The following is a 16,284-nucleotide window of genomic DNA, read 5'->3' on the forward strand; positions in this document are numbered from 1 at the left end:
GTCCTGCACCCCGCGGAGGAGCATTTAGCTCACACCGTGCAGTATCAGCTGGAGAAATGTACACTGTGTGCTTCAAGGCAGACAGCTGCAGAGAGGCCTGCGCAGATAACAGGCGCAGCAGGCTGACCTCACGCTCGCTCACAAGTCCTTTCCACACCCACCACCTGCAGCATCGCGTTTCCCGTGACCCTTCACAGCCCTTTCGGGAACTACTTGAAGAACAGCAACCCTCTCGTAATGTTATCTGGGTACAACTTTGCCCTGTTCACACATATGGACACTTCTGCTCTCATGCTATTTCCAAAAATAGCACTTTGGACTTCGCAACTGTGTCCAGTAATGCAACATCCTAACAGTTTACACTTAGAAATGAAAAGGGTCCTATGATTAGGAACATAGAAAAGACTGCCTTGATCTCCAGACTTAACTCTTTCAGAGCAGCCCCTGGGGAGAGCCGTGGGCTAAGTGTCTGCCTCTTCGGATGACGTGCCTGGTCACGCTTGCAAGGAGAGAGCCGGCCTGTGCGTGGAGCTCTCACATCCCTTACCCTGCAGCTCTTGCCCAGCCCATGTCTGACCGAAAGGCTTGCAGCAAAGGAAGAAGCTTCATCTTACCTGAGCAGTCCTGCTGGTTAACTGATCAACATGACCTGGCAGTTAAGACCAAGTACATCTTGCAAATAAGTGCTTCCGTAAGGAGCTACTGATATTCTAATATGTTAACTAGTCAATTAAAGTTGGATGATCTGGGGCAAAGCTTTCAACCAAGGTAGGCATCAGTTCCTTTTCTATGAAATACTATAAAGCCATCAAATCAAGTAAGCTTTAGACTTTATTCTGGTTCAGAAATTCTGTGCCCAGCCAGGCGTGGTGGCACACGCCTGTAATCTCAGCACTTGGGAGGCTGAGGCAGGAGGATTGTTGCAAGTTTGAGACCAGCCAGGGCTACAAAGTGAGCTCAAGGCCAACCTGAAGTGCATAGAGAGATCCTGTCTCAAAAAGACCAAAAAAGAAAAAGAAAAAGAAATTTTGTGCCCAATATGAAGTTTCTACTGCCAGGTGGTCTGACCTCTCTCTCTGCTTCCATCTTATCCTTTCTCACGCATAGGCGCACACACACACACACACACACACACACATACAACCACATCTTTGTTAGACAACTTGCAAGTAATTCCTACCCATGTTGCTCTTACTACATCTTTCTTAAAGTTTGATACCAAAAACATTTTTAAATTCAACACATAGACAACATTTATACACAAACCCCACCTTGAGACGAGATCTTCTGAGGTATCCAGCAGTCTCTTCCTGACCAGTCAACAGAGGCAACCAACTGCCACCTCTAGGGGTTAAAAGGGAGGAGAACCAGAGTTCCCACTGCTCAAGTTCCATCTTTCCTTCTTACTTACTAAGACCTCAAGTATGGACCGCTTGCTTCCCTGTGCCTCAGTTTCCCTAACTTTAAGGCAAGGTGATTACAATAAAATAAATTCCAAAACATCTGCCAATTTTGATACCTACTCTAGAGCACAGAAATGTATTAGGAATCAAAGCAAACACCCACCCACAACCTCTAACTGATACTGGGCTTCAGCGATAGGCTCCCGGACAAACGAATGCAACTGTTTGCATGATGTTACGCAATCGATAATAATAATAGTGCCATCCATTGGGGCAAATGCTTCTAATTTGTGTTTGTTTGTTTATTTGCAGGCTAAGGAAGAGTGATCATCACCTGCCACTGACCTTAGGACATTCCATGATGTCCCCTTTTTTTTCCTTAACTATTAGCCTCACGTTCAGAAACTAAAAAGGCGAAAGACGGAAACCATCTAATAAAAATATGGAACCCAACATGTTGACAAAAATGAGTTAAAGAAAATAATATCATAGCGCTCTTACAGACTTGTTTTTAAAACCAATAATGACAGTCAGAAAAGGTGATATAAAGCAAAAGTAAAATTAAGCCCAGAGAAAGACTCATTTGCCTGGGATCCCTCTCAGCCGTGTAATCGATACAGACAGCAAAGACCATAATACTCATGTTTCTATTTGCTACCCTCAACTGACATGGTTGGCCGTTTGTTTTGTTTTAAATAAAATGGGGAAGCAACAAATATATTAAATTCATCTGCAAAAAAACCCCTATTTGCATGTGGAAAACAAATAAGTGGGTGCCTGAATGGGTGATTAGGCCCGCGATTGCCCATCTGCACGGGCCAAGCATCCTTGCAGGTGCATGCTCCGCAGCAGCGAAAAATCCGAAACACCAAGTCGTTCACCACAGAGGGCGACGGGGGGAGGGAAACTAGAGCCCTCAGCCACTGGACTTGCTCTGAACCACGTAGAGTTACAGTCCCAGCTTCCGAGTCACCACACCTTGTATCTTAAAGCTGAGAAACAGGGATACGTGCTGGCGTTCTTTCTGTTGGATTTCTTGGATGCTTTCTTTCAATCATAAAGGCAAATTTCCCTCCTCTCCCAAGCATCTTAAATGTGTACTTAGCAGATGTTTATTGCTGCAACTGTTTTTATCAGCACACATTATGTCTCCAACAGGGTTCACTCCAGCCACACCGGCCTCCTCACCTTTTTAACAAACACAGGGCCTCCTCCAGGCTCTGGGACTTTGCAACAGTTTTTCATCTGCCTGAAACCCCTTCTCCCACCACCACTCCACACCTCTGGCTTCCTACCTCCCTTCATGCTGCAGGGCTTTGCCCCCATGAACCCTTACCAGCAATACCTGAAATCAACTACATCTATGTCCTCTCCCTTTGTGCCTCTAACCTGCTTTTCTTCATATAGCCTCAGTCTCATGTTATATATTTATTCCTTGCTTTGTCTGCTTTGCTTATAGTTAGTTCACCTGGACAAGTGTCCAGCACTCAGTAGGCACTTAGCAGTTGTTAAAGTAATGAATCACACTATTTTTTTCTGCAAACCACTCTACCAAGCGCCCTTGGATTGGTTACAGAATAAGACCGGCTCTGTGCCCTCTTGGAGTTTCTATGTCCAGGGAGAAGGAAGACTGAGAATTTGCATACATGGCACAGCAACTCGGCATGAATGTTCCGCTGGGTGCACGAACAAGAAATGCATAGTGCAGAAAATGCCAATCACTGACAAAGTGGTAGGGAGAGGTTGCAGAAGTCCTAAAGTGTAGAATTCCCAGCAACGTTCTCAAAAGGAAGCACAGAAATGATCCTCAAAAACAAACAGTACAGAAAAGTACCAAAACATCCTCGGCCTCCTTTCCTTCACCCATCAATAATTCTAAGTAAGCAGAAAGATTGCCCAAGATAAGTTAGCACGCCTGTGTGCCGAGTCCACATAGAAAGAATCACTTTCCTCCACTGGGCCTTCCCTTGAAAAGGGAAATCACTTAAATGCACATGAAATTTGTCCTCAGAAAATTCTAGTTTCTTAAGACCTTCAAAGGTTTCCTAAGGTGAGACCTCTTTATTCCCTCTACAGGACATTGGCGTCAGCCCCTACCTAAATCCCTACCATGATGGAGAACTTCAACTGCCGAAAAAGCACATTCCATCTCTGGTCTGCTAAGAATAAGAATTGTTCCTCCCAATATCATTCCGTTCCTTCTACCCACTCCTCCTAGAACTCAGGCCAAGGGAACAGAGTGAGTGTTGTTCTTTCAGCGTCAGAGTCCAACAAAGCGCACGCAGCCACTGACGCTCTTTCCCCTTTCATCCCCTTCCACACTTCTCCACACGGATCCTTTCCAGCTCCTCCTCCGTCGCTCCAGAGCTCTCATTTCCAGAACCTTAAACCATCCTTCACCACCTTCTTCTCTTTCCTCCTCTATCCATCTCCCACTGTTCCATGGCCTGGCTTTGAGCTGACGTAGCACTCACCAATTTGACTCCGCTAAGAGCTATGCATCCTGTCTAGGGTTGGAAGGTGGGGTACAGGAGATCTAATAAACTCATGCAGTAAAGTTGATCCAAGTAAGACCCTGGTATGGTCACCTATCTTCCAACCTTGACCTTGAATTGCCATCTTGGACATACATTAGAATAGTGTGCATAATTCATTTCCTTGGGAGGGGAAAAAAATAAAGTGCTGAAAGTCATCTCTGACCCCACTCTACCTCATCTAAAATACGGAATCTGGGGCCTTGTAGATAATTCCTGACCCATCCAGTCCTTCTTATTCCAGCTTTTAGACTCCTAGAGACAGGCCATGTAGATAAATGTGATATCAGAATATGACTCTTTTACCATCTCTGTGTCTGAGCATTAAATTTTGGATGCTAACTTGCTATGTATCCTTGGGCAGGACACGTAAAGTCAGTAAATTAAAGTGGCCCAGGAGATAAAGCAAAAACAGAACCTTAAATTGTCTAATGTCCAAACACTCCAGAGGCATCTTATGTGTTTTCATGCTTACTTCTCTGCCCTCAACCATGGCAGACCCTGTAAAGTGACCACGGCTCGGTCAGGATGCAGCCTCAGAATCCTTCTCAACACAGCACCTCAAGGAGCCATTGTCACACACCATTTGCACATGTAAAGTAAAATTCAAACCACTCATTTCCCAGGGAGGACAACCGCAGCCCAAGGACAGGCCACGGCCTGCCACACCTAGGTGTGAGGAGCAAACGAAGAACCACAAAGGCCCCTACCCCTACCCCCAAGTCATTTTTCCCCCTCTAATATTTTGTGAATCTTCCCTGGAGTGGTGGGTGAGAGGGATGCGGTCTTGTTAGTGCATTAAATTATAATAAGAACAGAGAAACGGGTTCCAGCCAGCAGCAAAAGCTGCACAGAACGCTGGGAGGAAGAGGTGCTTTCGGCCGGCCCGTGGAAGGAGGCTATCTACATGAACCGGTGCGGTGCATCTGCTTTAGCAGAAGAAAACTGAGGACTGCGTGCATTCCCAGGAGCAGCAACAGCACAGGCAAAGGAATGGTGAGGGTAGCTGTGTGCAAAGCAGAAGCAGAGCAAAGGCTGGAACAGAAGCCAAGGGCAGTGGCCACAGGGGAAGGACTACAAAGAAGACTACAAGAGCCGGGCGTGGTGGCGCACACCTGTAATCCCAGCACTCAGGAGGCTGAGGCAGGAGGATTGTTGCGAGTTCGAGACCAGCCTGGGCTACAAAGTGAGCTCAAGGCCAGCCTGAGCTGCATAGCAAGACCCTGTCTCAAAAAGACAAAAAAAAAAAAAAAAAAAAAAAGAAGAAGACGAGATTAGAAGAGTAAACTGGAGACTTTGTGGAGGTTTAAATGCTATTTTTAATTAAATTAAAGGATCTGAAATGGAAAAAGAAGATAAGAAAGGAGTAGACAGGAAAGGAGAGACTGTATCTCCATTTCAGTAAGAAAAAAAAAGGCCCCGCTATGGACTGCATTACAGGAACACTTTCATTATGTAAAAGCCTATTTTGTTTTCATGTCATTCTTAGATTACATCATAGAGTAGCTACAGCCATCTCATACCTTATTATAAATAAATCACTAGCTTAATCTCAGAACACGCCAAGGCTCCAGATTTAAAAGGAAAATATTAGATCATTTTTAATAACTGATATAACTCAAGCTATTGCCACTGAAGCAGGGTAAGGTGATGTCATCTGAAAGAAGTCCAAGGAGGAACCAAGGAGGGTCAGAGCTGACCAGGCCCAGAGATGCTGCCATTTCCAGGCTAGACATTGGCAGAGGAAGACCACCCTCTGTACTACATGGTCTTATTGTGAAAATCAACACTTCAGTAGCGATGCCCAGAAGACCTTCCTCATGAAACAGAGTTCGCGATTACTTTTTTCCCAGAGGTATTGTATTTCCAAATATCAGAAAACATGAGCATCTTCTGATGTTTGAATTTATGTCCTGGGAACCACTGAGCTGAATTACAAATGTTAAGGCTTTTAGTTACTGAGGAAAACATCCAGTCTGGGGTGACCGATATGCAAATGTTCCAGGTCTTCCCAGCCAAGGGAACAGTGTGAAGGAAAGCTACTGAAATTACAATGAAAAGGACTAAGGGTGATTTCCAACAGACTTACAGGCTCAAGAGGGCAGGACTCGTGCTTGTCAGATACCTTAGTCAGTGGCCATTTGACGAGCACCATGAGGTAAGCTTCTTTTTTCTTTCTTTCTTTCTTTCTTTCTTTCTTTCTTTCTTTCTTTCTTTCTTTCTTTTTTTTCTTTTCTTTCATTCTTTCTCTTTCTTTCTTTCTTTCTCTTTCTCTTTCTTTCTTTTGTGGTACTGGCTATTTAACATCAGGCCTTTGCACTGAGTTACATCCTTAGCCCTTTCTACATTTTTGTTAAATTCCAAAACACAATCTCACTAAATCACTTAAGTTGCCCAAGCTAGGCTCAAACTTGCAATCCTCCTGCCTCAGCCTCCCAGATTACTGGGATTACAGCCTTGTGCCACCACACTTGGCAAGGTAGGCACGTCTTGAGCCATGTGTGTAAGATGCGGAAGCAGGTTTAAAAACTGATTAACTGACTTAAACAGGATTACACAGCTAATACGCAGGCTTCCTATCTAAAATGTGCCTTGTCAAAATCTGCATTTCCTCCCTCAAGCTGGAAATCTCCATCTTACTTCATAGTTTCAACTAAAAAATGAAAGCAATGATGATAAGCACCTTAAATGTACTAAAAGTATAAAAAATACTGAGAGAAGAAAGGGTCCACAGAGTGGGGAGAAGTATCAACATTACAGGCAGTGACATTTTTTAATGGCCAAAGCTGTGCTTTCTGCATTTGGGCTCTAAGGCTACTACTAGCTTCACTGTGAGTTTTCATCTCCCATTTCCAATAATTTTTTAAGATGATGGTGGACTCTTAAAGAACCTTCCCCCTTCTGTAAAATGAACTGTCAAGCCTGGTTTTGTAAAGAGCAGGGAAGAAATGGGAGGGAAGAGATGAATGCCCTAAAAAGAAGCTTGCTGCAGACAGAGGTGTTGGCTGTGGTTTCCAGTGTGAGCCCGTCAGCTTCCCAGCAATGCTGTGTGCGGATTCTCTGTTCCTAAAGCAAATGATATGCCTAACTGCAGAGATGCACGGTCTAAGCCAAGTGATACTGACTTATACGCCGTGACCCAACAAAAGGAGCAGATCCCTGAAATATAACGAAAGGAACAACATCAGGACTCAAGGTGCCAAACGGTGGCCTATTTTCCCCTAATCTGTCTCTGGGACAGGGTTCAAGATAAGAACTGAAAACATGCCTTGGTCAACGTGCCCACCACTACCCACGGAGTCAGTGGCCCCAGACTCTCCATCTTCTCCAGCTCTCAGGTTCTCACCTATACAGCACAGGGCTCCAGCATGAACTTCCAGACATTTCCATCAAAGCATCTCTCAGTGCCAAGGACGGCAAAAATATAGAGGCACAGAAGCACACCATTAACTGAAAATTTGTGTTTTTCCTCTAAAAGGTCATGCTGCTATTTTTTTTTAAAAATAGACTCCACACACTGTCAAATTTTTTCAAGTACCATTGGTGAAGAAAGGTATGCTAAGATCAGGTCTCCTCTTCCAGGAAGTCTTCTCCAGTGAGCCCAATTCTTTCTGTTCTCTCCCAGGTGTATATGTGGGCCCTGAGACATCTACGGTTGTGATTTATTTACTTTGACCTCCCCAATACCTAGCATGAAGCATGAAATGTATCTGATGGTTAATAAACATGTTATAAACAATACCTTCCTCATATGTGTGTATTTCTGCCCAACTATGCACTTCCCAAGATCCAGGATTATGCCTCGTTCACTTCATTACAGTGTCTTAAAGATTCTGCAGGGGGGCTAGAGGTATAGCTCAATGTTAGAATACCTGCAAAAGAAGAAAGCAAAAATGCAAAAGAAGAAAGAAGGAAGAAAGAAAGAAAGAAAGAAAGAAAGAAAGAAAGAAAGAAAGAAAGAAAGAAAGGAGGAAAGAAGGAAGAAAGAAAGAAAGCAAAAATGCAAAAGAAGAAAGAAAGAAAGGAGGAAAGAAAGAAGGAAGAAAAAAAGCAAAAATGCAAAAGAAGGAAAGAAGGAAGGAAAGAAAGAAAGAGGGAGGGCGGGAGGAAGGGAGTAAATGGAGATTCTCCAATGTACTGTCCTCTGAATACTTGGAATAGAGCAGAAAACAAGCACACACTGCAACCCAAGGGTAGATATTTAGCAGCAATCTACAAAGAACTCTCCACACATTCAGATATCAGATCCCTTCTACCACACAGTAACACATTGAGGAAGAATTTAAGAATCGGTTGATCTCCTGGTACCATTCTCAAGTTAGAGTAAAGGTATCTCCTCTAGGCCAAAAGCCAAGAAAGAGAAGAACTTGGAGTCAGGAGAAAAGATGTTAAAGAGAGGTATCTCTACTGTTTATTCTTTTTTTTGGGTTTTTTTTTTTTTGGGTTTTTCTCCGGTACCGGGAACCGAACTCACGACCTTGCGCTTGCCAGGCAGGCGCTTTTTGCCGCTGAGCTAAATCCCCAGCCCCTCTACTGTTTATTCTTATGGACAGCAAACATACCTCCTAGGATGTGTCCCTCGAGTACATAAAGAGCCACAGACTTTGAAAAAGCTGATGGGTCGCACCTTGGACCGAGCAAGTTCTCTTATAATTGTTGAAGCAAAGCACAAAAATCTGGCTAAGCAGCGGGTCAGAAACCACCTGACCAAATAACTGTACAGAGCCAAGATATTCGCCACAGGCGGAAGTAACCCATGTTTTGCTTCCGACAGAGACTAAAACCTAATACTTCTCAGGACCAGAGGAAATATTAAAACTGAAAGTCTTTGGCTGCAGTCACCTATTGTACACTGGTATCAAAAAAGGGAAATAACTTCCTTCCTGGCTCTCATTGGACTGCTCATGCCTGAAGTAGAAGGTGTGATTATCTCCCCAAACAAAGCAAGAATCCAACAAACTATTGTTTCTATGGGGTCTCTCCAGCGTCGACCTTCCTGGGTCTTCAGATGTGCCTCCTTCTGCCTCTTTGGCCTCAGTCAAAAATAAATGTAAAAAGCCATAATAATATATATGTTTATTTCAACTTTAATTATCATTAAGAGGCAAGGCTCCAGATCAAGCTGCCTTTCAAAGCAGAGATCGAGTATGTGCCCATCCATGGACAGGGCTATTAGAAGACGGTATTAGAAGATATTAGGAGAAGACGATATCTAGAAGGATATCTAGGATCCTAGAAGAAGGCTACCTATTGACTGTGTACGGTGCATCAGGCGTAGTGCTGGGCACTTGACATATTGTCTTATATTTCTGCACATTCAACACGAATCTCTAAGAAGAAATCAATTGGAAGAATCCATCACATATGGACCACACCGTGTAATTTAATAAACAGCTTAGCACCTATCCACACACTTTTTCTAAATAAACACGACAGGCAAGCAAGACAATGGCCCTGTCTCTAATTCAGAGATCAGGAAAGTGAAGGTAGAAAGATGTTCTTCTAGAATTGTACATCTCATGTTGGGCAGGGCTGCTGTTACCCTATCCTGATACAGTCTGCCTGTTAATACACTCACAGTGCTCTTCAGCCATTGGTCCCCAAAGCCTCTCTCTTTCTGTCAAACCATTTGTTTAATTCTCAAAAACTCTGTAGTCCGGCCTCATCTATGCTAGGATTCCTGCCACTGCTCCACAGATACTCAGCGGGCGCTGACAGAGCACCATTAGGGAAAGGAACGCTACCTTCACATTTACCCTAGCTGAGAAAAGGCATACTGCATCTATTAGTGAGCCCTACACCCTGCAGATTACGGGGACTTGCACATGGACAAGAAACACTGTCTCTCTTTGGACTTGGTTTTACATTCTTGCAAGGTTCCAGGATCCCGCCTTCTCCATGGACTCACACCTATAATAGTTCTTGGTGAGGCTGCATTCTGGCCCCCTCATCATCCTGGGGTAGAGTCTGGAGGGCTAGTGCTCCTTCAGAAGGTGAAGCAAAGACTAAAGATGGGCACCCTAAGAGGGCTCCTAGGGTAAACAGGATACAAAGGGTCTGCAGTCCCTCATATAGCTCCAAGTCCTCTCTTCCTAACAGTACCTGGATATTTCTTTGAGGAGCCATTTCTTCTCCACTGTGATGCTGCTGTCATAGTCAGACGACACTGTTCCTAATTCAGTTCTAAGATGGCCCTTGTTCATTCATGTCAGCTAACACAGTCCTCTTGCCACAGTGACTGTGTCAGCTATGGACAGTAACCCAAGCCTCGGAGAACGCGGCAAATAGGGCCGTCCTTCCTCTGAATAAGAAGAAAGACGCCCACCACCTGGGTTGTAGTGGACAGCTATCTCATGACCATGAAGTAGAACAACCTGAGCATGAAGCCAACACAACAAAGATGGCGGAAAAACACAACTGGAGTACTGTCCAAGCTGAGCCTAAAGCCCACGCTATTGCTGGACTTCCCAGGTTCTAGGGGTTCAGGGTTTGCAGAGTCAGCCATCCACGTCCTTGCAGATACCAAAGTCCCTTTAACAGCATTTAAGGCTACATCCACATAGTAGAGAGCAAAGCCTCTGTTGCTTCACAACTAGTTTATGGACAAGAATTTCTGAACCTATTTCAGCTCACTCCTGTTAAAGTAATCTCTCCTATTCTGTTATTATTCACTTGAGTTCTTCAAATCCAAGTGCAAACCTGCATATTTTGTCACAGTTTAATTTTAAACCCTGAGAAAACTCAGCAGTGAACGATTCCTATTTGATGCTTCAACTGTATGGTAGGGGGAAAACATTCAGGATTGTGTTTGAGATTTTAACAAAGTAAGATGTTGGATAGTCAAGGTCGCAGAGATCCACCTTTTATGCTATGCAGACCTACAGGGACAGAGAAAATCAGGTATACACTGATCAAGACAGAGCAAGAAAACGCCCCTAAGAACTCAGTTACACGTTTAAATGAAGTTGGATTTTATCAATCACAACAGCATCTGCTCTGTTTTGAAGAGCTATACCACAAACATGGCAAAGTATATTATTTACACAGTGCAGTGCCAATGCTTGAGTGGATAAGGATTAGACCTCAGCATGGAGACCACAAAACTAGAATCCCACTTGGAAGCCTGAGCCAGAATTCTCCAACCATTTCCTCAGATCTCACCATAGCCCAGAGAATCCTGATTGTGTTCACCACACACACTTTTTTTTGGAAGTATTTCCAGATGCACAAGGTAAAGCTTAGTTTTCCTGGTCCCATTTTCCTTTCCAAATGAACAGCAAGATTCACACTTACATCACAATGGAACACCAGCAGGCCCATCACCACAGAGGTTCACACACTCTGCCTAAGCACATTTCTTAGGCTTCTTACCTCTGAGGGTTCGTGTGGAAACAAATGAGACCACAGAAAAATCACCTTGCATAGGAGTAAGCAAGAGACACTCGATAATACTGGTATTGCTTTCTTTCCTCCCAAATGTTCGTATCATTGTTGCCTGACATTTTCGTTTCTGTCTGTCAATTTCAAAAACACTTTCCTTCATGCCAAATGAGGAAAAAGACAGAATACAATTATTGGCAACCTGAAATCATTATTCCTCCAGTTTTTCCCCCAATTTCTCTGCATGACCCCTTCCAAGAGCTGAGTCTTGCCTTTTCCTTTGCCACACAATTTATTAGCATTATTGTATCCTGCCCACTGCCAATGAAATCACATTTTTTTAAAAAAGAGGACATTTTGATCTTCTTTAGTTTTTAATCTTAGTTAAATGGTGCCACGCTTTAAATGAAAACAATTGATTTTTTTTTTTAAATTCACTGAAACATGCTAGTTAATTTTACAAGAGAAACATCTTTTCTGTGTAGGACTCACCAGTTGAGGAAAAATATCTTCCCTCTGTTGAGTGCCCAGAGGAACAATGAAAACAGCAGAGGGCTGAGAAACAGCTCACTGGATTCCTTTTTCACTTCTGTCTCTGATCTTCAAGGTCACCACCTGTGAAAATAGGAGAGGCGCTTGCTTAGGAGCTTCGGAACTTCCCAGGTTATAAAGCCTCTGACTAGCCCACAGTGGGGTGACGCCAGGCTTGGAGGCCAATGGTGGCTGTTGGAGCTTCCCTCTATGCCTCTTAAGCCCCCAGTCAGATTCTACCACTTGCACTTCACTAATTTGTCTCAGAATGATGTGTCTCGGTCGTCACATCTGAGGTCTCCCGGGAAAACAGCTTTGTCTTAATAATGGAGGTGAAAGAGATCAATTAGTTACATTGTAAACGAGAAAAATCTGAAATCAATCTAAACTACATCAAATAAAAAGAGAGGAGGAGGAAGAGTTGAAAGACAACTTTTTAACGACAGGGCCCAGTGGCATCTTTGAACTTTAATTTCCTTGTCTGAAAATTGACAGAGGAAAGGAAGCCAAAGGAAGAAAGCCAGAAAATCGGAACACTTTTGAAAGTCCTCAGTACGGGTTTCATTTTGTCAAGAATTAGTCCTCTTTTCTAAGTTTTGTGTAATGCGTATTCTACAGAAAAGCAGTCCAGTGACTTGTTAAAATTTCTGCTTCTGTACACACACGAAGTTCACATACCATTCCCACTCGCACTGTTGTGATTTTAAGCATTATCTAATCAATCATATAACAGCTTCCTGTATGTCACCTCATTCAGTCTTCAAATCCCTACACAAGTTCAAAAGTTGGGGCCGGGGATATAGCTCAGCGGCACAGCAGCTGCCTGGCAAGCGCAAGGTCCTGAGTTCGATTCCCGGTACCAAAAAACAAAAACAAATAAACAAACAAAACCTTGTGTAGTACATGTTTAAAAAAAAAATTCAAAAGCTGGAAAGGCCCTTAAAAATTGGCATCTCAACTCTTTCAAGTGATAAGGAAAGAACCTAGGGTCCAGGACAGGGAGGGGATTATTCAGGGAGCCCACTGTTGGTGGCAGGAAGTCCAGGCCGTGGTCCACCACAGCTAGGCAGCACCTGCTTTGATGGACACAGACTTACTGGGCAGGGGCTTACACACAATCAGCTTTGGAGCCAAACTAGGACTCACACCCAGGCCTCTGAACACCTGCTCAAACCTCCTCCTTCCAACAATAGGAAGAAACTAACCAAGGAAAACAGAGCTGACCTGAGATGTGCCTAGGTAAGCAAAGAGTTCCCTGAAAGCTGGTTGTCTTCGAGAACATCAGAGTTCTAAACCCATTTCCACAGAGCGGCACAGTTAAAATCTGCGGAGGAATGGACGGATAAAAGGTCATCACTGGAGATATGGACGGTGAAATCTCATAGAAAACAAAAAGACAAGCTGCCCCACCCAAGGTCCATAAAACCGAACCAAAGCTTCTTTTTGCACAGAGGAAGATAAATCAGAACAGTTTTCACAACAGCATCAAAGGGCATGTGACTTCCCGGATTTCTAAACCTCACTGAGAGGCAAAAGCTGTCCACCCTTGGCCCTGGGGGAGTCTCTCCAGCTCCCCTTTTTGTTGTAGTGGAAGTGGGCTCCCCTTTTCATAGCTGACTTGTGTTTTAATAATTTTTTTCTTCTTTTCCACAAAGAGAACAAGCAGCTTTGCTAAAGAACCGCTGTGAAATGATTGAAGTTCCCATGCAAACAAACCATTAGCAGAGTTCAAATGCAATTTAAATTACCAGTTGTTAAAGAGCTCCTCAATTTCGTGGTAAGTTTCCAAGGAGAATTACATGCTATATACTATTTAATTGGTTGTTTTCTATTTTTCAACATCCATTTATCCCCCTCCCCAACCTTATATTTCAGAAGTGTCTATAAAAGCTTCTCTTTAAAAAATTATACATTGTTGAATAGATTAAATCTAAAGATTGAAAAGTATCAGAGAAACAGCTGCAGGATTATGCAGCTCAGCAGAAATTGATGTCTTTGACACCTTAAAATCGGCATAATTTTAAAAACTTAGGGAACACCTAGGGTGCCCTCACTTTTTACGGTAAAGACATAGAAGACCTGCAAATGAGGCACTACGTCCTGTCCCCAGTCAGAGACAGACCCCCAGCTCCCTGTCACCCCCGTCCACATGCCTGCCCATAGACAGCAGAGGATGGGAGGAAATGGCCAGTGAATTTGCTTTTCTACTCATGGTCTTTAAAAGAAAACTGAAACCTTTAAAGAGCCTCCTGACTTCTAAAGTGAGACAGGCAATAGCAAATATCTCTCCAAAAGAGAAGAAAAGAAGTAAAGGCTGATGAATGTGTGTCGTGAAAGGAGCTCAGAAGGACACATTTTAAGAAGACATTTTTGGCAGGCAAAGTCAAGACACTCATGTAGATGCTTTAAACAAGATACAGGACATCGGAGTGCAGATTCTTATTGCTTTATCTGGTCCTGAATTAGTGGAGGAAGAAGATAAAGAAGCAGCAGAGCAAAGGTAGACCTTGTCGCACCTGTAAATGGAACGGATTTCTAGAAGGTATCAAGAATACAATTGGAAAGTCCTGGCTTTGATATTGGACTATGAAAATGATTTTAACCTCTCTGAGCTGAAGTTTCTAAGTCTCCAAAATGGTACTCAGACCTTCTACCTATCAAGGTGCAGGGAATCATTTTCTGCGACTCCATATCCAGCACGTACAACACAGAAGTTGCATATAACAGGCATTAATTCACGTCCATCTCCTCCCTCTCAGGTTTCTATAAGTCCTCAAAGCTTAAGTTCCTGTGGCTCTAATTTGTTTCAACTAAACTCTATCAGGAGCCATTTATATTGTCTAAGTCTGTTAGATAATATATGTCCTTTGAAAGTAAATTAATTCAAATTCGCATTAAACAGCAAAATACTCCATGACATCTTACACTTCTAAGTATTTTCCTTTGAATACAAACTTTTAAAATGTTACTTAAAAGTGGCCTCCAATTCCAGCTTTTTGAAATGTATAAAGTCACAATTTTATGTCCGAAATTTTATTCATGCTTTCTACTGACCCTATAAAAACTGTTCCCCAATTGTACACTGAGGAAGTAAGATCAGCGAAGTAGGCACCTGACCAAAGTTTCAGGAACATGGACTAATAACTTCATGATTTGAACCTTGGTCTTCAAAATCAAGCTCCATGACACAAGTTTTATAAATTGCAGTGAAAGCTATATATAATATGGGGAGTCATTCTGCTCAAGGCAGAAACATACCTGAAAACTCCTGTTCTCATCACGTTTCAAGGAGCTTTGGGATAAAAATAATGGTTGCCTTTTTAAACTAAAAAAAAAAAAAAAAAGGTTCATATTAGAGGCAGGTAAATCCATCCTAAATTTCACCTTGTTGTTACATTCTTAAGTAAAATAAAAAGCTCAGAGACCTGGCATGAATCAGACATCCACTGGTATTTGGGAAACAGGCCTCTCTGAAAAGTGAGCAAATATCGAATGAATTCAAAACTAGAATTCAAATGGCTGGGCTCATGATCAAACAAACCACAGGCAATCTCAGTATGGGCTTCTGAGACCCCTCTGGCATAACTGTTAGTTAACATGATGTCAAATTCCCTACAGTCAGCAGTGCACAAAGCAGATGTTCACCAGCACCTTCAGTCCTGGCCAGGGCTGTGTGTAGACCTTGCTGATCTGCTATGTCCAGAGCTCCAGATGTTGAGGACCTTCCTATCTCCCTGGGTAAGTGCCAGAGCACACCAGACAGGCTGAAAGGAACACAGCAGAACAGGTCCATGCAGTGTCATGCGAACGATCTGGAAGTTCTCTGCAGATGATGTGACTTCTAAACTAAGTCCAACACCCAAGAGAATTCCCGTGGGTGAAGAAAAAGAAAATAGGCTAAGGGGAACACAATGTGCAGAGACTTTCAGGAGGATGAGTTCAGGGCGTTCTCAGGGAAAGTGACTAATCCTAATCCGGTGAGACCAGGGACAGAGAGACTGAGGGCATATGGCAGGACACGAGGCTGCAAAGGAATGCTACAGGCAGAACATGGGGGACTTTGTGTCCCTGGCTAATGCACTTGGACTGTGAGACTCACAGACAGGCACCTTGGGAAAGGACATGGGCAAAGTTGGGAAGTAGGACCTCGTTACTTTAATGAATCAAACCAGCGAGGGCGTGCACAACTGTAATCACAGGTGGTTGGGAGGCTGAGTTGGGAGGATCACAATTTCAAGGCCAGACTGAGCAATTCAATGAAACTATGTCTCAAAACAAGGAATAAAAAGGGCTGAGGGTGTTGCTCAGTGGTAGAGGACTTGCTTAGCATTCCTGAGCTCCTGGGTTCAAACTCCAGGACCAGGAATGAAGGAAGGAAAAGAAGGAGGGAGAAAGAGAAGGAGGGAGGGAGGGAGGGAGGTAGGCATCGCCTTCTA

At 43.4% G+C, this 16,284-nt stretch overlaps 1 protein-coding gene across 1 annotated transcript in view; it reads right to left on the bottom strand.

Annotated features, from left to right (window-relative positions):
* Lpp (LIM domain containing preferred translocation partner in lipoma) overlaps positions 1-16,284 on the bottom strand; it is a 619,705-nt gene that overhangs the window by 551,239 nt on the left and 52,182 nt on the right. The window contains exon 2 of the mRNA XM_005383241.2: positions 11,810-11,932. The gene's annotated coding sequence lies outside the window, so the exon portion shown is untranslated. The remainder of the gene's footprint in view (positions 1-11,809; positions 11,933-16,284) is intronic.

This window comes from Chinchilla lanigera, unplaced genomic scaffold (genome assembly GCF_000276665.1).
Source record: "Chinchilla lanigera isolate Chin_1 unplaced genomic scaffold, ChiLan1.0 scaffold00019, whole genome shotgun sequence".
NCBI lineage: Eukaryota > Metazoa > Chordata > Mammalia > Rodentia > Chinchillidae > Chinchilla > Chinchilla lanigera.